At 47.3% G+C, this 15,148-nt stretch overlaps 8 non-coding genes across 8 annotated transcripts; all 8 read left to right on the top strand.

Annotated features, from left to right (window-relative positions):
• The first annotated feature begins 1,357 nt into the window (after positions 1–1,357).
• Positions 1,358–1,472, top strand: LOC127980708 (U5 spliceosomal RNA). Its single transcript, XR_008159719.1, has one exon. It is a non-coding gene; the product is annotated as a U5 spliceosomal RNA (small nuclear RNA).
• Positions 1,473–2,855: 1,383 nt separating this feature from the next.
• On the top strand, positions 2,856–2,970 carry LOC127980707 (U5 spliceosomal RNA). The gene has a single exon (XR_008159718.1). It is a non-coding gene; the product is annotated as a U5 spliceosomal RNA (small nuclear RNA).
• Positions 2,971–4,352: 1,382 nt separating this feature from the next.
• On the top strand, positions 4,353–4,467 carry LOC127980706 (U5 spliceosomal RNA). The gene has a single exon (XR_008159717.1). It is a non-coding gene; the product is annotated as a U5 spliceosomal RNA (small nuclear RNA).
• Positions 4,468–7,934: 3,467 nt separating this feature from the next.
• Positions 7,935–8,049, top strand: LOC127980705 (U5 spliceosomal RNA). Its single transcript, XR_008159716.1, has one exon. It is a non-coding gene; the product is annotated as a U5 spliceosomal RNA (small nuclear RNA).
• Positions 8,050–9,431: 1,382 nt separating this feature from the next.
• LOC127980704 (U5 spliceosomal RNA) lies at positions 9,432–9,546 on the top strand. The gene has a single exon (XR_008159714.1). It is a non-coding gene; the product is annotated as a U5 spliceosomal RNA (small nuclear RNA).
• Positions 9,547–10,929: 1,383 nt separating this feature from the next.
• Positions 10,930–11,044, top strand: LOC127980702 (U5 spliceosomal RNA). The gene has a single exon (XR_008159712.1). It is a non-coding gene; the product is annotated as a U5 spliceosomal RNA (small nuclear RNA).
• Positions 11,045–12,871: 1,827 nt separating this feature from the next.
• On the top strand, positions 12,872–12,986 carry LOC127980701 (U5 spliceosomal RNA). The gene has a single exon (XR_008159711.1). It is a non-coding gene; the product is annotated as a U5 spliceosomal RNA (small nuclear RNA).
• A 1,829-nt stretch (positions 12,987–14,815) lies between these two features.
• LOC127980700 (U5 spliceosomal RNA) lies at positions 14,816–14,930 on the top strand. The gene has a single exon (XR_008159710.1). It is a non-coding gene; the product is annotated as a U5 spliceosomal RNA (small nuclear RNA).
• The last annotated feature ends 218 nt before the right edge of the window (positions 14,931–15,148 follow it).

Genomic DNA, 15,148 nt, shown 5'->3' with positions numbered 1-15,148 from the left:
CTGAACAACATTTATTAGGAACACAGTGCGTCAATAAAGCTACTTACTTCCGCCTGCGTTGGTGGTATAGTGGTGAGCATAGCTGCCTTCCAAGCAGTTGACCCGGGTTCGATTCCCGGCCAACGCATGTCCTTTGGCTCGGGCTGACGTCGAAGCAGAACTCCTTCTGTGACCTGCGACTCCAACCAAACATTTTGGATGGATCATTCGGAAGACGAAAAGAACCAGCTCTCCCCGTCGGGGAATCGAACCCCGGTCTTCCGCGTGACAGGCGGAGATACGGTCCACTATACTAACGAGGAGCCGTGCATGCTGCCGTTTCCCCCCCAACTGACGGCACTGCACTGACATAACTAAACAATGCATGGCTTCTTCTGACGCAGACCCAGCCCTAGCACCGTAAAATTTCTGATGGACCCATCATTAGCTGAAGTCGCATAACACTTGGAACACTACCCGTAGCAGGGGTCATTCTTTGGACTCTTTTTTTTTTTTTTTTTTTTTTTTTAAATTGCGCTTTAAACAAAAAGTATTGCGTCAATGCAACTGAACAACATTAATTAGGAACACAGTGCGTCAAAAAGCAAAATGACAGTTAAAGGCATTTCGTTATTGAACTCTTTGATGACATCATTCAGCTAAGTTCAGTTTAAATAGTATCTGTGCAATAATTTGCAATCAAGTCAACGATATCGCTGTACATGAAGTGTCCCCAGCTCCGCCTGCCAGAAGCGACAGAGGGAAGAAACCAAAACTCGATCGGTGAAAGGATGGAGAAAAAACCCGGTGAGAAACCAGGCTCAGTCGGGGAGACAGTTCTCCCCTTGTCAGACGAAACCAGTAGATCAGCTCCAGGCTGCAGGAATGTCAGACTGTGCAGAAGAATCATCTGTTTCCTGTGGTCTTGTCCAGGTGGTCTTTACAGGGGATTTGTATCTGCGGCTCATCTAGTTGTCACGGTCTCCGCTGTGTTTCTGGGCCATAGAGGTCCTTTCTAGGTGTTGATCCACCATCTTCTCTGGATACGGACTGGATCCGATTGACTGAAGCGGATACAGACTGGATCTGGTGGCTACGGTGACCTCGGAATAAGGGATTTCTTTAAAAGACTTTTTTTTTCATATAAGATTTTATCCAACTTTTCAGATAGAGGCATGAGAAAGAGATTGCCTTGATTGGACTTTTGGTTATTGGTGGACCGAGAGGACTTTTTTGAGTTTTACTCCTCCCTTTTGGAGTAGGGGGGGGGGGGGGTGCTGACGAAACACATGTGGGCAGGCATTGTCACCCTTGATGACCCTTGGCGAGCGTAGTAGTTTAACAGAGGCAGCGCACAGGCCCGAGGGTTTGGATACACAGCTCGAGTTTCTCTTCATTGTCGCATAAATCTTTCGCCTTTTACTAAAGATTTCCGTGGAGGGGAACTTTTGCGAGTGACCTGTATTTTTGGGTGCTCTGCTCACAGCAGAGCTACATCGAAATGTCAAGAGCAGAATCAGTTTGACCGTCCGGCAGCATGCTGCGAGAGGGCTTGCCACTGGTCATCGTCTGAATAGGCACTCTCTGCGTTTGACCACTTCGTGTTTATTTAGCCGGATGGGAAGGCAGCGCTTTCTTGTACGTGACGGGATGCAAATTCTTGAAGGCTCTCTTTAGTGACGGGTCCAAACAAAGATCTCATCTGCTCCTCTAGCCCTATCGGCGACTCGTGCACTTCGAGCCTTCTTAGTGACGGCGCAAGTTGCTGACTGCTGACTGCGTTGGTGGTATAGTGGTGAGCATAGCTGCCTTCCAAGCAGTTGACCCGGATTCGATTCCCGGCCAACGCATGTCCTTTGGCTCGGGCTGACGTCGAAGCAGAACTCCCTCTGTGACCTGTGCCTCCACCCAAAACTTTTGGATGGAATAATTTCGGATGGACCCATCATTAGCTGAAGTCGCATAACACTTGCAACACTACCCGTAGCAGGGGTCATTGTTTGGACTCTTTTTTTTTTTTTTTTTTTTAATTGCGCTTTAAACAAAAAGTATTGTGTCAATGCAACTGAACAACATTAATTAGGAACACAGTGCGTCAAAAAGCAAAATGACAGTTAAAGGCATTTCGTTATTGAACTCTTTGATGACATCATTCAGCTAAGTTCAGTTTAAATAGTATCTGTGCAATAATTTGCAATCAAGTCAACGATATCGCTGTACATGAAGTGTCCCCAGCTCCGCCTGCCAGAAGCGACAGAGGGAAGAAACCAAAACTCGATCGGTGAAAGGATGGAGAAAAAACCCGGTGAGAAACCAGGCTCAGTCGGGGAGACAGTTCTCCCCTTGTCAGACGAAACCAGTAGATCAGCTCCAGGCTGCAGGAATGTCAGACTGTGCAGAAGAATCATCTGTTTCCTGTGGTCTTGTCCAGGTGGTCTTTACAGGGGATTTGTATCTGCGGCTCATCTAGTTGTCACGGTCTCCGCTGTGTTTCTGGGCCATAGAGGTCCTTTCTAGGTGTTGATCCACCATCTTCTCTGGATACGGACTGGATCCGATTGACTGAAGCGGATACAGACTGGATCTGGTGGCTACGGTGACCTCGGAATAAGGGATTTCTTTAAAAGACTTTTTTTTTCATATAAGATTTTATCCAACTTTTCAGATAGAGGCATGAGAAAGAGATTGCCTTGATTGGACTTTTGGTTATTGGTGGACCGAGAGGACTTTTTTGAGTTTTACTCCTCCCTTTTGGAGTAGGGGGGGGGGGGGGTGCTGACGAAACACATGTGGGCAGGCATTGTCACCCTTGATGACCCTTGGCGAGCGTAGTAGTTTAACAGAGGCAGCGCACAGGCCCGAGGGTTTGGATACACAGCTCGAGTTTCTCTTCATTGTCGCATAAATCTTTCGCCTTTTACTAAAGATTTCCGTGGAGGGGAACTTTTGCGAGTGACCTGTATTTTTGGGTGCTCTGCTCACAGCAGAGCTACATCGAAATGTCAAGAGCAGAATCAGTTTGACCGTCCGGCAGCATGCTGCGAGAGGGCTTGCCACTGGTCATCGTCTGAATAGGCACTCTCTGCGTTTGACCACTTCGTGTTTATTTAGCCGGATGGGAAGGCAGCGCTTTCTTGTACGTGACGGGATGCAAATTCTTGAAGGCTCTCTTTAGTGACGGGTCCAAACAAAGATCTCATCTGCTCCTCTAGCCCTATCGGCGACTCGTGCACTTCGAGCCTTCTTAGTGACGGCGCAAGTTGCTGACTGCTGACTGCGTTGGTGGTATAGTGGTGAGCATAGCTGCCTTCCAAGCAGTTGACCCGGATTCGATTCCCGGCCAACGCATGTCCTTTGGCTCGGGCTGACGTCGAAGCAGAACTCCCTCTGTGACCTGTGCCTCCACCCAAAACTTTTGGATGGAATAATTTCGGATGGACCCATCATTAGCTGAAGTCGCATAACACTTGCAACACTACCCGTAGCAGGGGTCATTGTTTGGACTCTTTTTTTTTTTTTTTTTTTTAATTGCGCTTTAAACAAAAAGTATTGTGTCAATGCAACTGAACAACATTAATTAGGAACACAGTGCGTCAAAAAGCAAAATGACAGTTAAAGGCATTTCGTTATTGAACTCTTTGATTGACATCATTCAGCTAAGTTCAGTTTAAATAGTATCTGTGCAATAATTTGCAATCAAGTCAACGATATCGCTGTACATGAAGTGTCCCCAGCTCCGCCTGCCAGAAGCGACAGAGGGAAGAAACCAAAACTCGATCGGTGAAAGGATGGAGAAAAAACCCGGTGAGAAACCAGGCTCAGTCGGGGAGACAGTTCTCCCCTTGTCAGACGAAACCAGTAGATCAGCTCCAGGCTGCAGGAATGTCAGACTGTGCAGAAGAATCATCTGTTTCCTGTGGTCTTGTCCAGGTGGTCTTTACAGGGGATTTGTATCTGCGGCTCATCTAGTTGTCACGGTCTCCGCTGTGTTTCTGGGCCATAGAGGTCCTTTCTAGGTGTTGATCCACCATCTTCTCTGGATACGGACTGGATCCGATTGACTGAAGCGGATACAGACTGGATCTGGTGGCTACGGTGACCTCGGAATAAGGGATTTCTTTAAAAGACTTTTTTTTTCATATAAGATTTTATCCAACTTTTCAGATAGAGGCATGAGAAAGAGATTGCCTTGATTGGACTTTTGGTTATTGGTGGACCGAGAGGACTTTTTTGAGTTTTACTCCTCCCTTTTGGAGTAGGGGGGGGGGGGTGCTGACGAAACACATGTGGGCAGGCATTGTCACCCTTGATGACCCTTGGCGAGCGTAGTAGTTTAACAGAGGCAGCGCACAGGCCCGAGGGTTTGGATACACAGCTCGAGTTTCTCTTCATTGTCGCATAAATCTTTCGCCTTTTACTAAAGATTTCCGTGGAGGGGAACTTTTGCGAGTGACCTGTATTTTTGGGTGCTCTGCTCACAGCAGAGCTACATCGAAATGTCAAGAGCAGAATCAGTTTGACCGTCCGGCAGCATGCTGCGAGAGGGCTTGCCACTGGTCATCGTCTGAATAGGCACTCTCTGCGTTTGACCACTTCGTGTTTATTTAGCCGGATGGGAAGGCAGCGCTTTCTTGTACGTGACGGGATGCAAATTCTTGAAGGCTCTCTTTAGTGACGGGTCCAAACAAAGATCTCATCTGCTCCTCTAGCCCTATCGGCGACTCGTGCACTTCGAGCCTTCTTAGTGACGGCGCAAGTTGCTGACTGCTGACTGCGTTGGTGGTATAGTGGTGAGCATAGCTGCCTTCCAAGCAGTTGACCCGGATTCGATTCCCGGCCAACGCATGTCCTTTGGCTCGGGCTGACGTCGAAGCAGAACTCCCTCTGTGACCTGTGCCTCCACCCAAAACTTTTGGATGGAATAATTTCGGATGGACCCATCATTAGCTGAAGTCGCATAACACTTGCAACACTACCCGTAGCAGGGGTCATTGTTTGGACTCTTTTTTTTTTTTTAATTGCTACGCTTTGCGCTTTAAACAAAAAGTATTGTGTCAATGCAACTGAACAACATTAATTAGGAACACAGTGCGTCAAAAAGCAAAATGACAGTTAAAGGCATTTCGTTATTGAACTCTTTGATGACATCATTCAGCTAAGTTCAGTTTAAATAGTATCTGTGCAATAATTTGCAATCAAGTCAACGATATCGCTGTACATGAAGTGTCCCCAGCTCCGCCTGCCAGAAGCGACAGAGGGAAGAAACCAAAACTCGATCGGTGAAAGGATGGAGAAAAAAGCCGGTGAGAAACCAGGCTCAGTCGGGGAGACAGTTCTCCCCTTGTCAGACGAAACCAGCAGATCAGCTCCAGGCTGCAGGAATGTCAGACTGTGCAGAAGAATCATCTGTTTCCTGTGGTCTTGTCCAGGTGGTCTTTACAGGGGATTTGTATCTGCGGCTCATCTAGTTGTCACGGTCTCCGCTGTGTTTTGGACTCTTTTTTTTTTTTTTTTTTTTTTAATTGCGCTTTAAACAAAAAGTATTGTGTCAATGCAACTGAACAACATTTATTAGGAACACAGTGCGTCAATAAAGCTACTTACTTCCGCCTGCGTTGGTGGTATAGTGGTGAGCATAGCTGCCTTCCAAGCAGTTGACCCGGGTTCGATTCCCGGTCAACGCATGTCCTTTGGCTCGGGCTGACTTCGAAGCAGAACTCCTTCTGTGACCTGCGACTCCAACCAAACATTTTGGATGGATCATTCGGAAGACGAAAAGAACCAGCTCTCCCCGTCGGGGAATCGAACCCCGGTCTTCCGCGTGACAGGCGGAGATACGGTCCACTATACTAACGAGGAGCCGTGCATGCTGCCGTTTCCCCCCCAACTGACGGCACTGCACTGACATAACTAAACAATGCATGGCTTCTTCTGACGCAGACCCAGCCCTAGCACCGTAAAATTTCTGATGGACCCATCATTAGCTGAAGTCGCATAACACTTGGAACACTACCCGTAGCAGGGGTCATTCTTTGGACTCTTTTTTTTTTTTTTTTTTTTTTTTTAAATTGCGCTTTAAACAAAAAGTATTGCGTCAATGCAACTGAACAACATTAATTAGGAACACAGTGCATCAAAAAGCAAAATGACAGTTAAAGGCATTTCGTTATTGAACTCTTTGATGACATCATTCAGCTAAGTTCAGTTTAAATAGTATCTGTGCAATAATTTGCAATCAAGTCAACGATATCGCTGTGCATGAAGTGTCCCCAGCTCCGCCTGCCAGAAGCGACAGAGGGAAGAAACCAAAACTCGATCGGTGAAAGGATGGAGAAAAAACCCGGTGAGAAACCAGGCTCAGTCGGGGAGACAGTTCTCCCCTTGTCAGACGAAACCAGTAGATCAGCTCCAGGCTGCAGGAATGTCAGACTGTGCAGAAGAATCATCTGTTTCCTGTGGTCTTGTCCAGGTGGTCTTTACAGGGGATTTGTATCTGCGGCTCATCTAGTTGTCACGGTCTCCGCTGTGTTTTGGACTCTTTTTTTTTTTTTTTTTTTTTTTAATTGCGCTTTAAACAAAAAGTATTGTGTCAATGCAACTGAACAACATTTATTAGGAACACAGTGCGTCAATAAAGCTACTTACTTCCGCCTGCGTTGGTGGTATAGTGGTGAGCATAGCTGCCTTCCAAGCAGTTGACCCGGGTTCGATTCCCGGCCAACGCATGTCCTTTGGCTCGGGCTGACGTCGAAGCAGAACTCCTTCTGTGACCTGCGACTCCAACCAAACATTTTGGATGGATCATTCGGAAGACGAAAAGAACCAGCTCTCCCCGTCGGGGAATCGAACCCCGGTCTTCCGCGTGACAGGCGGAGATACGGTCCACTATACTAACGAGGAGCCGTGCATGCTGCCGTTTCCCCCCCAACTGACGGCACTGCACTGACATAACTAAACAATGCATGGCTTCTTCTGACGCAGACCCAGCCCTAGCACCGTAAAATTTCTGATGGACCCATCATTAGCTGAAGTCGCATAACACTTGGAACACTACCCGTAGCAGGGGTCATTCTTTGGACTCTTTTTTTTTTTTTTTTTTTTTTTTTAAATTGCGCTTTAAACAAAAAGTATTGCGTCAATGCAACTGAACAACATTAATTAGGAACACAGTGCGTCAAAAAGCAAAATGACAGTTAAAGGCATTTCGTTATTGAACTCTTTGATGACATCATTCAGCTAAGTTCAGTTTAAATAGTATCTGTGCAATAATTTGCAATCAAGTCAACGATATCGCTGTACATGAAGTGTCCCCAGCTCCGCCTGCCAGAAGCGACAGAGGGAAGAAACCAAAACTCGATCGGTGAAAGGATGGAGAAAAAACCCGGTGAGAAACCAGGCTCAGTCGGGGAGACAGTTCTCCCCTTGTCAGACGAAACCAGTAGATCAGCTCCAGGCTGCAGGAATGTCAGACTGTGCAGAAGAATCATCTGTTTCCTGTGGTCTTGTCCAGGTGGTCTTTACAGGGGATTTGTATCTGCGGCTCATCTAGTTGTCACGGTCTCCGCTGTGTTTCTGGGCCATAGAGGTCCTTTCTAGGTGTTGATCCACCATCTTCTCTGGATACGGACTGGATCCGATTGACTGAAGCGGATACAGACTGGATCTGGTGGCTACGGTGACCTCGGAATAAGGGATTTCTTTAAAAGACTTTTTTTTTCATATAAGATTTTATCCAACTTTTCAGATAGAGGCATGAGAAAGAGATTGCCTTGATTGGACTTTTGGTTATTGGTGGACCGAGAGGACTTTTTTGAGTTTTACTCCTCCCTTTTGGAGTAGGGGGGGGGGGGGGTGCTGACGAAACACATGTGGGCAGGCATTGTCACCCTTGATGACCCTTGGCGAGCGTAGTAGTTTAACAGAGGCAGCGCACAGGCCCGAGGGTTTGGATACACAGCTCGAGTTTCTCTTCATTGTCGCATAAATCTTTCGCCTTTTACTAAAGATTTCCGTGGAGGGGAACTTTTGCGAGTGACCTGTATTTTTGGGTGCTCTGCTCACAGCAGAGCTACATCGAAATGTCAAGAGCAGAATCAGTTTGACCGTCCGGCAGCATGCTGCGAGAGGGCTTGCCACTGGTCATCGTCTGAATAGGCACTCTCTGCGTTTGACCACTTCGTGTTTATTTAGCCGGATGGGAAGGCAGCGCTTTCTTGTACGTGACGGGATGCAAATTCTTGAAGGCTCTCTTTAGTGACGGGTCCAAACAAAGATCTCATCTGCTCCTCTAGCCCTATCGGCGACTCGTGCACTTCGAGCCTTCTTAGTGACGGCGCAAGTTGCTGACTGCTGACTGCGTTGGTGGTATAGTGGTGAGCATAGCTGCCTTCCAAGCAGTTGACCCGGATTCGATTCCCGGCCAACGCATGTCCTTTGGCTCGGGCTGACGTCGAAGCAGAACTCCCTCTGTGACCTGTGCCTCCACCCAAAACTTTTGGATGGAATAATTTCGGATGGACCCATCATTAGCTGAAGTCGCATAACACTTGCAACACTACCCGTAGCAGGGGTCATTGTTTGGACTCTTTTTTTTTTTTTTTTTTTTAATTGCGCTTTAAACAAAAAGTATTGTGTCAATGCAACTGAACAACATTAATTAGGAACACAGTGCGTCAAAAAGCAAAATGACAGTTAAAGGCATTTCGTTATTGAACTCTTTGATGACATCATTCAGCTAAGTTCAGTTTAAATAGTATCTGTGCAATAATTTGCAATCAAGTCAACGATATCGCTGTACATGAAGTGTCCCCAGCTCCGCCTGCCAGAAGCGACAGAGGGAAGAAACCAAAACTCGATCGGTGAAAGGATGGAGAAAAAACCCGGTGAGAAACCAGGCTCAGTCGGGGAGACAGTTCTCCCCTTGTCAGACGAAACCAGTAGATCAGCTCCAGGCTGCAGGAATGTCAGACTGTGCAGAAGAATCATCTGTTTCCTGTGGTCTTGTCCAGGTGGTCTTTACAGGGGATTTGTATCTGCGGCTCATCTAGTTGTCACGGTCTCCGCTGTGTTTCTGGGCCATAGAGGTCCTTTCTAGGTGTTGATCCACCATCTTCTCTGGATACGGACTGGATCCGATTGACTGAAGCGGATACAGACTGGATCTGGTGGCTACGGTGACCTCGGAATAAGGGATTTCTTTAAAAGACTTTTTTTTTCATATAAGATTTTATCCAACTTTTCAGATAGAGGCATGAGAAAGAGATTGCCTTGATTGGACTTTTGGTTATTGGTGGACCGAGAGGACTTTTTTGAGTTTTACTCCTCCCTTTTGGAGTAGGGGGGGGGGGGGTGCTGACGAAACACATGTGGGCAGGCATTGTCACCCTTGATGACCCTTGGCGAGCGTAGTAGTTTAACAGAGGCAGCGCACAGGCCCGAGGGTTTGGATACACAGCTCGAGTTTCTCTTCATTGTCGCATAAATCTTTCGCCTTTTACTAAAGATTTCCGTGGAGGGGAACTTTTGCGAGTGACCTGTATTTTTGGGTGCTCTGCTCACAGCAGAGCTACATCGAAATGTCAAGAGCAGAATCAGTTTGACCGTCCGGCAGCATGCTGCGAGAGGGCTTGCCACTGGTCATCGTCTGAATAGGCACTCTCTGCGTTTGACCACTTCGTGTTTATTTAGCCGGATGGGAAGGCAGCGCTTTCTTGTACGTGACGGGATGCAAATTCTTGAAGGCTCTCTTTAGTGACGGGTCCAAACAAAGATCTCATCTGCTCCTCTAGCCCTATCGGCGACTCGTGCACTTCGAGCCTTCTTAGTGACGGCGCAAGTTGCTGACTGCTGACTGCGTTGGTGGTATAGTGGTGAGCATAGCTGCCTTCCAAGCAGTTGACCCGGATTCGATTCCCGGCCAACGCATGTCCTTTGGCTCGGGCTGACGTCGAAGCAGAACTCCCTCTGTGACCTGTGCCTCCACCCAAAACTTTTGGATGGAATAATTTCGGATGGACCCATCATTAGCTGAAGTCGCATAACACTTGCAACACTACCCGTAGCAGGGGTCATTGTTTGGACTCTTTTTTTTTTTTTTTTTTTTAATTGCGCTTTAAACAAAAAGTATTGTGTCAATGCAACTGAACAACATTAATTAGGAACACAGTGCGTCAAAAAGCAAAATGACAGTTAAAGGCATTTCGTTATTGAACTCTTTGATGACATCATTCAGCTAAGTTCAGTTTAAATAGTATCTGTGCAATAATTTGCAATCAAGTCAACGATATCGCTGTACATGAAGTGTCCCCAGCTCCGCCTGCCAGAAGCGACAGAGGGAAGAAACCAAAACTCGATCGGTGAAAGGATGGAGAAAAAACCCGGTGAGAAACCAGGCTCAGTCGGGGAGACAGTTCTCCCCTTGTCAGACGAAACCAGTAGATCAGCTCCAGGCTGCAGGAATGTCAGACTGTGCAGAAGAATCATCTGTTTCCTGTGGTCTTGTCCAGGTGGTCTTTACAGGGGATTTGTATCTGCGGCTCATCTAGTTGTCACGGTCTCCGCTGTGTTTCTGGGCCATAGAGGTCCTTTCTAGGTGTTGATCCACCATCTTCTCTGGATACGGACTGGATCCGATTGACTGAAGCGGATACAGACTGGATCTGGTGGCTACGGTGACCTCGGAATAAGGGATTTCTTTAAAAGACTTTTTTTTTCATATAAGATTTTATCCAACTTTTCAGATAGAGGCATGAGAAAGAGATTGCCTTGATTGGGCTTTTGGTTATTGGTGGACAGAGAGGACTTTTTTGAGTTTTACTCCTCCCTTTTGGAGTAGGGGGGGGGGGGGGTGCTGACGAAACACATGTGGGCAGGCATTGTCACCCTTGATGACCCTTGGCGAGCGTAGTAGTTTAACAGAGGCAGCGCACAGGCCCGAGGGTTTGGAGACACAGCTCGAGTTTCTCTTCATTGTCGCATAAATCTTTCGCCTTTTACTAAAGATTTCCGTGGAGGGGAACTTTTGCGAGTGACCTGTATTTTTGGGTGCTCTGCTCACAGCAGAGCTACATCGAAATGTCAAGAGCAGAATCAGTTTGACCCTCCGACAGCATGCTGCGAGAGGGCTTGCCACTGGTCGTCGTCTGAATAGGCACTCTCTGCGTTTGACCACTTCGTGTTTATTTAGCCGGATGGGAAGGCAGCGCTTTCTTGTACGTGACGGGATGCAAATTCTTGAAGGCTCTCTTTAGTGACGGGTCCAAACAAAGATCTCATCTGCTCCTCTAGCCCTATCGGCGACTCGTGCACTTCGAGCCTTCTTAGTGACGGCGCAAGTTGCTGACTGCTGACTGCGTTGGTGGTATAGTGGTGAGCATAGCTGCCTTCCAAGCAGTTGACCCCGGATTCGATTCCCGGCCAACGCATATGCTTTGGCTCGGGCTGACGTCGAAGCAGAACTCCCTCTGTGTTTGGACTCTTTTTTTTTTTTTTTTTTTTTTTTAATTGCGCTTTAAACAAAAAGTATTGTGTCAATGCAACTGAACAACATTTATTAGGAACACAGTGCGTCAATAAAGCTACTTACTTCCGCCTGCGTTGGTGGTATAGTGGTGAGCATAGCTGCCTTCCAAGCAGTTGACCCGGGTTCGATTCCCGGCCAACGCATGTCCTTTGGCTCGGGCTGACGTCGAAGCAGAACTCCTTCTGTGACCTGCGACTCCAACCAAACATTTTGGATGGATCATTCGGAAGACGAAAAGAACCAGCTCTCCCCGTCGGGGAATCGAACCCCGGTCTTCCGCGTGACAGGCGGAGATACGGTCCACTATACTAACGAGGAGCCGTGCATGCTGCCGTTTCCCCCCCAACTGACGGCACTGCACTGACATAACTAAACAATGCATGGCTTCTTCTGACGCAGACCCAGCCCTAGCACCGTAAAATTTCTGATGGACCCATCATTAGCTGAAGTCGCATAACACTTGGAACACTACCCGTAGCAGGGGTCATTCTTTGGACTCTTTTTTTTTTTTTTTTTTTTTTTTTAAATTGCGCTTTAAACAAAAAGTATTGCGTCAATGCAACTGAACAACATTAATTAGGAACACAGTGCGTCAAAAAGCAAAATGACAGTTAAAGGCATTTCGTTATTGAACTCTTTGATGACATCATTCAGCTAAGTTCAGTTTAAATAGTATCTGTGCAATAATTTGCAATCAAGTCAACGATATCGCTGTACATGAAGTGTCCCCAGCTCCGCCTGCCAGAAGCGACAGAGGGAAGAAACCAAAACTCGATCGGTGAAAGGATGGAGAAAAAACCCGGTGAGAAACCAGGCTCAGTCGGGGAGACAGTTCTCCCCTTGTCAGACGAAACCAGTAGATCAGCTCCAGGCTGCAGGAATGTCAGACTGTGCAGAAGAATCATCTGTTTCCTGTGGTCTTGTCCAGGTGGTCTTTACAGGGGATTTGTATCTGCGGCTCATCTAGTTGTCACGGTCTCCGCTGTGTTTCTGGGCCATAGAGGTCCTTTCTAGGTGTTGATCCACCATCTTCTCTGGATACGGACTGGATCCGATTGACTGAAGCGGATACAGACTGGATCTGGTGGCTACGGTGACCTCGGAATAAGGGATTTCTTTAAAAGACTTTTTTTTTCATATAAGATTTTATCCAACTTTTCAGATAGAGGCATGAGAAAGAGATTGCCTTGATTGGGCTTTTGGTTATTGGTGGACAGAGAGGACTTTTTTGAGTTTTACTCCTCCCTTTTGGAGTAGGGGGGGGGGGGTGCTGACGAAACACATGTGGGCAGGCATTGTCACCCTTGATGACCCTTGGCGAGCGTAGTAGTTTAACAGAGGCAGCGCACAGGCCCGAGGGTTTGGAGACACAGCTCGAGTTTCTCTTCATTGTCGCATAAATCTTTCGCCTTTTACTAAAGATTTCCGTGGAGGGGAACTTTTGCGAGTGACCTGTATTTTTGGGTGCTCTGCTCACAGCAGAGCTACATCGAAATGTCAAGAGCAGAATCAGTTTGACCCTCCGACAGCATGCTGCGAGAGGGCTTGCCACTGGTCGTCGTCTGAATAGGCACTCTCTGCGTTTGACCACTTCGTGTTTATTTAGCCGGATGGGAAGGCAGCGCTTTCTTGTACGTGACGGGATGCAAATTCTTGAAGGCTCTCTTTAGTGACGGGTCCAAACAAAGATCTCATCTGCTCCTCTAGCCCTATCGGCGACTCGTGCACTTCGAGCCTTCTTAGTGACGGCGCAAGTTGCTGACTGCTGACTGCGTTGGTGGTATAGTGGTGAGCATAGCTGCCTTCCAAGCAGTTGACCCCGGATTCGATTCCCGGCCAACGCATATGCTTTGGCTCGGGCTGACGTCGAAGCAGAACTCCCTCTGTGTTTGGACTCTTTTTTTTTTTTTTTTTTTTTTTTAATTGCGCTTTAAACAAAAAGTATTGTGTCAATGCAACTGAACAACATTTATTAGGAACACAGTGCGTCAATAAAGCTACTTACTTCCGCCTGCGTTGGTGGTATAGTGGTGAGCATAGCTGCCTTCCAAGCAGTTGACCCGGGTTCGATTCCCGGCCAACGCATGTCCTTTGGCTCGGGCTGACGTCGAAGCAGAACTCCTTCTGTGACCTGCGACTCCAACCAAACATTTTGGATGGATCATTCGGAAGACGAAAAGAACCAGCTCTCCCCGTCGGGGAATCGAACCCCGGTCTTCCGCGTGACAGGCGGAGATACGGTCCACTATACTAACGAGGAGCCGTGCATGCTGCCGTTTCCCCCCCAACTGACGGCACTGCACTGACATAACTAAACAATGCATGGCTTCTTCTGACGCAGACCCAGCCCTAGCACCGTAAAATTTCTGATGGACCCATCATTAGCTGAAGTCGCATAACACTTGGAACACTACCCGTAGCAGGGGTCATTCTTTGGACTCTTTTTTTTTTTTTTTTTTTTTTTTTAAATTGCGCTTTAAACAAAAAGTATTGCGTCAATGCAACTGAACAACATTAATTAGGAACACAGTGCGTCAAAAAGCAAAATGACAGTTAAAGGCATTTCGTTATTGAACTCTTTGATGACATCATTCAGCTAAGTTCAGTTTAAATAGTATCTGTGCAATAATTTGCAATCAAGTCAACGATATCGCTGTACATGAAGTGTCCCCAGCTCCGCCTGCCAGAAGCGACAGAGGGAAGAAACCAAAACTCGATCGGTGAAAGGATGGAGAAAAAACCCGGTGAGAAACCAGGCTCAGTCGGGGAGACAGTTCTCCCCTTGTCAGACGAAACCAGTAGATCAGCTCCAGGCTGCAGGAATGTCAGACTGTGCAGAAGAATCATCTGTTTCCTGTGGTCTTGTCCAGGTGGTCTTTACAGGGGATTTGTATCTGCGGCTCATCTAGTTGTCACGGTCTCCGCTGTGTTTCTGGGCCATAGAGGTCCTTTCTAGGTGTTGATCCACCATCTTCTCTGGATACGGACTGGATCCGATTGACTGAAGCGGATACAGACTGGATCTGGTGGCTACGGTGACCTCGGAATAAGGGATTTCTTTAAAAGACTTTTTTTTTCATATAAGATTTTATCCAACTTTTCAGATAGAGGCATGAGAAAGAGATTGCCTTGATTGGACTTTTGGTTATTGGTGGACCGAGAGGACTTTTTTGAGTTTTACTCCTCCCTTTTGGAGTAGGGGGGGGGGGGGGTGCTGACGAAACACATGTGGGCAGGCATTGTCACCCTTGATGACCCTTGGCGAGCGTAGTAGTTTAACAGAGGCAGCGCACAGGCCCGAGGGTTTGGAGACACAGCTCGAGTTTCTCTTCATTGTCGCATAAATCTTTCGCCTTTTACTAAAGATTTCCGTGGAGGGGAACTTTTGCGAGTGACCTGTATTTTTGGGTGCTCTGCTCACAGCAGAGCTACATCGAAATGTCAAGAGCAGAATCAGTTTGACCGTCCGGCAGCATGCTGCGAGAGGGCTTGCCACTGGTCATCGTCTGAATAGGCACTCTCTGCGTTTGACCACTTCGTGTTTATTTAGCCGGATGGGAAGGCAGCGCTTTCTTGTACGTGACGGGATGCAAATTCTTGAAGGCTCTCTTTAGTGACGGGTCCAAACAAAGATCTCATCTGCTCCTC

The sequence above is a fragment of the Carassius gibelio genome, chromosome B19 (assembly GCF_023724105.1).
Source record: "Carassius gibelio isolate Cgi1373 ecotype wild population from Czech Republic chromosome B19, carGib1.2-hapl.c, whole genome shotgun sequence".
In the NCBI taxonomy this organism is placed as follows: Eukaryota; Metazoa; Chordata; class Actinopteri; order Cypriniformes; family Cyprinidae; genus Carassius; species Carassius gibelio.
Note: the sequence above shows the minus strand (reverse complement) of the source record. Positions and strands in the feature narration are given on the sequence as shown.